Genomic DNA, 6,030 nt, shown 5'->3' with positions numbered 1-6,030 from the left:
AATTAATTTACAAAATACGAGTCTTGTATTAAAGTTAGAAGTAATTTTTTGGTGGGTAATAATTTTTATCGCCAACCGTCAATAGAGCGAAGCATTGCCATAGCGATTATCAGAAGTAAACAAACACTTTATCTTACTGTACAAATAAAATACTTTACCTACTGCTAATATTTTTCAACATAGTCGCGACTGTTTGACATTAAACAGAAATCGTTTATCACTGTCACGGTTCCAACTGTAAAAAAATAGAAAATAATGGAAGAAGACATTCAGTGCACGCCACCTGAAATTCAGAAGTCGTTAGAGACGTTTTTCGAAATTCTATCAGAAAAATCAGTCGAAAAATACAATCGCCGGTATGACATATTCATAGAGTAGTGCCAAAAACACGGAATTAAAAATTATAGCGGAAACGTTTTACTGGCACATTTTTCCGATTTATCGAAAGAGTATTCCCCTTCTTCGTTGTGGTCGTACTATTCTATGGTGAAAGCAATCCTTTTAGCAAAAAATTATTAATTTTTGTATCCTTAATAAATCATATCCTTGAATATATTTTTTTAGGCAACCCATTCGCGATACATTCTTTTGCATATTAAATTTAATCGACCCTAATTCGTATCCTCTGCTAATATGGGTGAACTTTTTCTGCTTTTTACCCCAAATATCACACACTGACTCATATTTTGTACGGTCTTTGTGCAACCAAACTTGGCATCTAATACATTTTATCTAATCCACTTTCTTTTTATTACTATTTTACGAAAATTTTATAAAATGTAAAATTTTAAAAAAATATATGAAAATTTATAAAATTTTATAAAATGTAGGTATCTTTGCCTGGAACAATGCTGATATAGTTAAAACTTTTACAAAGACCGAGAAATACGAGTAAATGTAAGAAAAGTCGTTCACCGTATTACCCATGCCCGAGTTCACCATTGGGATGTCTAGCTTATGTAGTGTATAAACAGTCTAAAAAAACACATCAAAAAATACCTCGCGGACTAGGCTACCTGAAGCAACATTTACAAACACCTGCATCGTCTAAAAATTATTGAGCATCGGAAACAGTTTTGTTCAAATCACTTACGCTTTTCAAAACGGGACTGGCTTTTAATAGGTGCTCGCTGCACAAATGATCATAAACATCTTGCATACAGAATTACCGAAATCTCTCTGCCCGAAAAAGAAATAGAGTAAGTCACCTTTTCATTCGATTCACCATATCACCCTGGTTTACTCTATAAGTAAATTAATATGCAGGTTTTTGGTATTTAAACTTTTAAAATATATTTTATTACTTATCATTTGCATACAAAGGTAACAAATTTACATCTTTGGATTACTCAAGGTCGGCCGGCGACACGTGGTTCATAGTCATGGCAGTGACGTCACAGCTGGTCTTAATAGGATAATAGGAGCAAATACCAAATAATGCAATCAGTATGATGAAAAAAAGGCGCCCGTGTTAACTCACACGTTATAAGTGATATTTTATTAAAGACGAATTCGAAGACCAAAATTGGATTTGTGCTCTTATCAGTAAGATATAGACTTTCCTTTTTAGAAAAGAGAAATCTATACAGGGTGACCCAGGGGTTCGTGCACGCTCTATATCTGTTTTTCTATCCAAGTTATCGACATATTTTTTTTTAAACAATGAGGCTCATTATAAAAATATTTCTATTCATATACAGGGGGCCCCAAATAAGATACAAAACTAAGTTCCGTTTTTTTAAATGAAAACCACAATTTTTTATTAGATATCTGGATTTGCCACTAAATTGTCAATATATCGCACCTTCGTTTCTTAGACTTACCTGCAATAGTTTTTGACTTATGCCAATTTATGTGTCAAAATTGCATCGTGTATAGGACTCACAAAAAAATTCATAACTTCAAAACTATTCAAGACAACTTAACGAATTTTTTTTCCAGTCGATTCCTTAAGCTTTAGCACATCTTTTGAGAAAAAGGCAAACTCGGAGTCGATGTTCCATCGCGTACTACGATTTTTTTTAAAATGACAAATTACAAATGGCAATAACTCGATTTTTTTAAATACAACACTCTATATTTTATTGCATCATTACATGTCATTTTTTATGAGCTTTTTGTCGATGTAGGGTTTATGGGGTTTACTTTGTAAAATTTGTACGATTTTTGCAAAATAAGAATTGTTGATGGTTTTTTTCTAAAAAAGAAGGAATCGAGTAGGCTACTGTCGTAAAATTTGACACTTTCGTGTACTTTTAATAATTGTACACATATAATTGTCAATAATGAATTTCACTCGTGAAGAATTAGTGAATATGGTTTACTGTATTGGTGAAGAGCACAGAAATCCTTTATTAGCAAGCAAAATGTACCGTCAGAAATATCCTATCCTAATCGTTCGATAGGCAGAGGAGGTATTATTCCCAGGCCCGCACGATCTCCATACCTTACTCCCATCGATTTTTTTCTTTTGGGGGTACGTGAAAGAAAGAGTTTTCAGAGATCGTCCAACAACTGCAGATAATATGAAAAACAGGATCACGGAAGCCTTCCATTCAGTTGATGGAGCAATGCTTGCTAGAGCTCAGAGCTCATTTACTAAAAGACTTGGTGGAACATGACCTATTTGAGCAGTTTTTATAAGTAACCTTTTCTAAATTTTTTTCATTCTTTCCTATTTTTGTAAAGATTACTAAGATTGTTTCCTTTATTGTGATGTACTCCTGTTTCTCCAATTTCATTTTATTGAAACATATTTTTTTCAGAATTGTATAGATGTGTCAAACGATAACGGCCTACTCGATTTTTTTTTTCAGAATAAAACCATCAACATTACTTATTTTGCAAAAATCTCATAAATTTTACAAAGTAGACCTCATGAATCCTATATCGACAAAGAGCTAATAAAAAATGCCATGCAATGATGCAATAAAATATAGAGTGTTGTATTTAAAAAAGTCGAGTTATTGCCATTTGTATTTTGTCATTTTCAAAAAATCGTGGTACGCGATGGAACATCGACTCCGAGTTTCTCTTTATCTCAGAAGACGCGCTAAAGCTTAAGGAATCAACAGGAAAAAAGTTGGTTAAATTATCTTGAATAGTTTTGACGTTATGAATTTTTTTTGTGGGTCGATGCACAATGTAATTTTGACACATAAATTGGCATAAGTCAAAAACTATTGCAGGTAAGTCTAAGAAACCAAGATGCGTTATATTGACAATTTAGTGGCAAATCCAGAAATGTAATAAAAAATTGGGGTTTTCATTAAAAAAAAAAAAAACAGAACTTGGTTGTGTAATCTTATTTGGGACATCCTGTATATGAATAGAAATATTTTTATAATGTACCTCATTGTTGTAGCTATTCTTTAAAAAAAAAATCATGTCGATAACTTCGATAGAAAAAAAGTTGTTGAGCATGCACGCACCTCTGGGTCACCCTGTATAATTAACAGTATTAAAATAATTTCATTGTTAAAGTCTAGATTTTGATACTGTTGACGGTGTTCTTAAAAAAATGTGTAAAAAGTCTATTGAAATAAACTTAATTGAAGATGTTCTTCTTCTTGGCTACAAAGAAAATTTATCAATGTTGCAACATTGCAAATATCGTAGGATACAGGAAATGTCCAAGTAATATTCAATTATCGGAAATGGTAACAACAAAAAAATGTTGTTTGTTCTGTGAAATTTGAACGATTAAAGTCAAAAAGGTTTCCTAGATACGAAAAATACCTGAGTGAAATAGTTTTTTAGTAAAAGAAATTTGTACAATATTGCCGCTTTGTGCTGTTAGACAAACTGAATCTATTTAAAAAGAATCTATTTAGACTATTTTTGGAATGATGGTCACAATGTTTTAATAAAAAAGGACGCGCCTGTTTCAATCGTGGGCGCCTTTTTTTCATCACCCTGTATAAGTGAATTATAACTTTAATTTGTTAAAATCACTTTTGAATTTATAATGAAATTATTGCAGTTATAATTTGAGAGAATGTAAAATAGAATTTTCTTGTTATTTGTATCCAAAAATTGAGTAAATCTGTTATCTAATCGGGATAATCAGTCGCAATAATTTCAATAATTCATTTTTCTTCATTTTAATGATACATAAGACGTTAAAAAAAGAGGAACACCTTTTTATTTTTTATAACAAACAGGTATTTTTACGTGTTAAAATGCTCTGACAAAAAAGATATACTTAATAAATAAACTGCAATGGACATACAGTCGTAAAAATAACAATAGTATTCCTAGATACATACAATATAGAAACGGGTTTTATTTTTGACAATTCTATATTTAATAAATTTTGATGATAATTAATATTACGAAATTCAATAATGAATAATTGGTAAAAAAATGTACCTACCTAAAACAAAATAAACTATTTTTATAATAATGTAATGGCTTTAAGCAAGATAGCAAGGAGCAAAACGACTTTCAACAGAATATAAATTAGGTAGGTAGTTTTTTTGTTTTATTTTTTTCAGATAAAAACATTTGGTAGAAAAACTGTGTTTTAGGTACTTGTTACAGAAATAACTATTTCATAAACAAACAAAAAACAAACAAAAGAGTTATTTTTGTAACAAGTAACCTAAAACACAGTTTTTGCGGACAAATCGTTGCTGTTTCCGGACGAGGTGAAACCGACTCTGGAATAGTAGATGAGTCGGCAAAAACGGTTTACGAACACCATTTTTTTGTTTAAGCTCCCTAAACACGAATTCACATCTCTTATTAATTAGAATTTCGCCACCATAGAAACCAATTTTATGTTTTAGTCCGGAAAAACTGTTTTTGGGGACTGAGTACCTAAAATAACCATTTTACGTACTACATATTTTATTGAGTCCAGAAAAGACTCATTTTAAGGACTCAACTGAGTCCCTAGAACAGCTGTTTTCCGGAGCGGATACAAAAAATCTTTTGTGAACATCACAACCAACTTTTTTGGTGTCTTGAAGCTATAATTTGTCCAGAAATGTAAAAATATCGGTAGGTCAAATTTTAACCGATTACAATACTTTCCTTATAGGATAAAGAAAGTAAAAATAACTATTACATGCTTTTTTTAAAAATCGTATTAGTTGTTCTTCCACAATTTTAGTTGATATTTTAAACAAAATAAATGATGCGGAGTCTTACTATAAATATAAAAAGGTAAATTTTCTTCAGAACCTAATTTTACAAAATATCGTTCAAATAAAAGCTTAAAAAATATAAAAATTCTTCATTCCACTTTAATCAAAATTTTTTTTCGCAGCATTGGTCCTATTTTCGGTTTTATCAAATTTAGTTTAACGGGACTGTAGTAGTATGAAATTGAGAAAAGTACAGTTTTTTTAAACAAAATTCTGAACTGAAAACTTATTTGATTATTAACAACTTTAGAAAACAATATTTTAAATACTTTTTAATTAATATTTCTTTACTTTGATTTATTGATACTTCTTGATAACCAAATTCCATTAGGCGTACATTGGATGTTTTTAGAACGTCCCGAGTTCAGTAAAATGGACGATTTGTGGACCATCCAGCGAGTGACTGTCGATGGATGTCTTATGGACAACTTATGTATGTTTTATGGACGTCCTAGGACCAAATTGGATCATGCAAATGTAAAATGGACAGATAATAGACCATTATAGGATAACTTATGTGTGGCGGGTTTTCCTACCTTTATTTTGGTCGAGCGATGGCCCACCGAACAGAACGATAAAATTTCTTTGAGCGTAAGATCGTCAGCCAACTCGTGAGAGTTAATCCAGTACTCTATTTGGAAATTATGAAAACAAGCAAAATGTATTTATTATTCAATTTGGAAAATATTGCGATTTTTGTATTAGGGCTCATTTATACATCTTATGACAAACTCCGATCTTCATCGGTAAACGTAACAACTCTAAATGAGAAAAATACAGGGGTTTATGAGTTAGATAAAGAGACCAAATCTCTGTTGTCATTGCTTTGACTTGTGAACCCATCCGTCTGTTAACGAACGCACTCACATTTCAAGTTTAT

Source organism: Tribolium madens, unplaced genomic scaffold (assembly GCF_015345945.1).
Source record: "Tribolium madens isolate multiple individuals breed KSU strain unplaced genomic scaffold, Tmad_KSU_1.1 Scaffold_19;HRSCAF=116;Tcas5.2_LG9, whole genome shotgun sequence".
In the NCBI taxonomy this organism is placed as follows: domain Eukaryota; kingdom Metazoa; phylum Arthropoda; class Insecta; order Coleoptera; family Tenebrionidae; genus Tribolium; species Tribolium madens.
Note: the sequence above shows the minus strand (reverse complement) of the source record.